Source organism: Gavialis gangeticus, unplaced genomic scaffold, assembly GCF_001723915.1.
Source record: "Gavialis gangeticus isolate Ggan-Ray unplaced genomic scaffold, GavGan_comp1, whole genome shotgun sequence".
Taxonomy (NCBI): domain Eukaryota; kingdom Metazoa; phylum Chordata; order Crocodylia; family Gavialidae; genus Gavialis; species Gavialis gangeticus.
Window position 1 is genome coordinate 6,587,103 of NW_017729009.1, and position 2,437 is coordinate 6,589,539.

A 2,437-nucleotide genomic window follows, 5' to 3' on the forward strand; every position below is an offset into this window, starting at 1 on the left:
CCCCCCCCCCCCCCCCCTCCCTGTTTTCCCCCCCCCCCCCCCCAGCCCGGCAGGGTGCACGGGCTGTGAAGGCTACTGGCTCCCTCTGTTCAGCATGTCGTTTTCAGTGTATTGGTTGGGGTTTTTTTGCGAACGTTGCAGATATTGCCTGCTTTTGTGGACAACACCACATCTTATGATTTCTGCAAAACCTGTGAAATTACAATTTCCACAGGTCCCTACCTGTGAGTGCCTCAGATGTTCAGTGGCCTTGTTTTTGCCGTTAAGGCAAACTGTGTCATATTTAGCCATAAGGTTCAGTCATTGCAAGAACTGAAGAAACTTCATGACCCTTACAGACACTGTCTGTTTGTTTATGTAGATTTTCCAAAGTGAGCAGATTAGAGATTAGGGTGACTTTCCACAAATGAAGTTTCTGAAAAATTAAAATTAAAAGTATGGGAAAATATTTTTAGAAGTTACTATAAACATGTTATCCTGGCAAATACATTTGAATATCTGCAGGTAAATTGCATGTTTCTATTTAATTGGTAGAAATTTCTGTAAATGATCTGCATAGCCCTTTTGGGGCAAGGTCATGCCAATGAAGATTGAGGGATAAACATCAAGCAAGTAATATTTTATGGCTGGTTAGAGTTTTTACTGAAATGTCCATCTAAAGGACATCTTAAGGGTATACTTTCCTGTAATGTCCAACTGAATATTTTTGATGGAACATTTTACTTGGTGTTTTGAGTCTTTTCCTTTTTGCATCTTTTTCCTAGTTTTTCTGATTAGCAGGGTTGATTTTAGCATAAAAACTGTATTACAAAGGTGTTTAATTAGGAGACAATTTACTCTTGATGCTTATTCTTACGTGACCGCATTGTCAATCACTCCTCTAATTGGTAATTCCAGTTCATATGAATAAAGCTATAGTCAGTATTGTCAAAGGAGTAGTTAAAACAGCAGACAAATGCATGCACAACCAGTTGATATGAATGCCTTCTGCTTAATTTCTTAAGAAATGATCTGCTTGAATAAAGCTCTTCACCTGACTACTAGTGATTATCTATTAAGTAGTCTGAGTAGAAGTATCAATTTTGAAACTCTTGATTTTGGATAGGACTATGGTGTGTGCTTTTACATGTGAATGCCTCATAAATATTTCCCAAGAGCAATTTATTTTTCTAATTAGCTTGAACAGCCTCTGCTTTACATAGTGCTTCAAGCGGTTTTCAATAAATCAATTCAATCACACAGCTGTTGTTTGAAACTTTTTCTTAAGTTACTGTAATTCTCTATAGAGACCTAGAAATGCTCACTAATTAGTACACTTAATCATACCTTGTACAATGTGCACCATAAAATGGATTAATCACTCTCAGAACTTCATAGGAAAACTAGACAATAGGAACATGACAGCATGCACTGTTTTGAAAATAGTTTGCTGTTCTTGCATGATGTATTAAACAGTGTGCTGATACAAAAGAAAGATATGGTTTTACAGCTGTATTTTAGTTGCAGATCATAACTACCAAAATTCTCATTTATGGCTGAAATTTTCCATGATTTGCTTTTACAGGTTCATGTTTGAAAGGTAATATGTACATGGTTATATAATACATAGCGGTTATAACATTTCAATGTAAAAAGTAATTTTAAACATCTTTGCATGTAGCTCAAAAGTCTGAATTTTAAAATTACACATTTGGCTGGACCTTCCTACATACAAGAACTGGTGACAGTCTATTTTAAAGCTATCCAGTTGTAAGCAAATGTAACATTACTTTACTTAACTGGATACTACCTTGGAGATGGTAGAAGTGAAAACTTATGTATTTGATAGTAGATTAACATCCCTGATGTCTTCTGTCTTTCTCTGTTAATAACAGAGGAAAAATTGAAGCAAAACGTACCTTAAGGAACTGTTAAAGATGCAGTGCATTATTTGGAACTGTAAAATCAAAGGTTGTAGTAATAATAATGTAAACCTGTGCAACAATTATGATAAAACTAAACTGTAGGTATGAGTCAAGTTTTAAGCTGAGGTTTCAAATTGGGTATATATATATTTTTTTATTTTAAACAGTTGGTTTTTTTTTATTTTGTATCTAATAGTAAAAAGTGGGGGTTTTGTTCTTTTTTTAATGTACAATTTTCTTTTTCTTTTGCAGCATGTGACTGACAATGACTTCTGATCCTGACGGTCCCTTGAGAAATCTGCTGTGTTTGAATGTGTGTTAAGGACAAGTAAGTGTTTGATTTCAAATCAAATTTTGTATCCCTGAAAAATTATTCCTTTTTCCTCATTTAAAGTTATGAAATGCAGGTGTAACTATTAGGAGCATGATAATAGAAATCATGGTAGTGTTAGAGATGTGCTTTGCATTCAAAACCTTGCCTAACTTTATCCCAGCTCTACAGTTGGTCCACTAAAAGATATCCCCCCCCCCCC

General features: G+C 35.1%; 1 protein-coding gene across 4 annotated transcripts in view; it reads left to right on the top strand.

The window, feature by feature from the left end:
* Positions 1-2,437, top strand: part of NCOA3 (nuclear receptor coactivator 3) — a 172,766-nt gene that overhangs the window by 109,245 nt on the left and 61,084 nt on the right. For all 4 annotated transcript variants that reach the window (XM_019509880.1, XM_019509882.1, XM_019509878.1 and 1 more), the window contains one exon: positions 2,157-2,232. The gene's annotated coding sequence lies outside the window, so the exon portion shown is untranslated. The remainder of the gene's footprint in view (positions 1-2,156; positions 2,233-2,437) is intronic.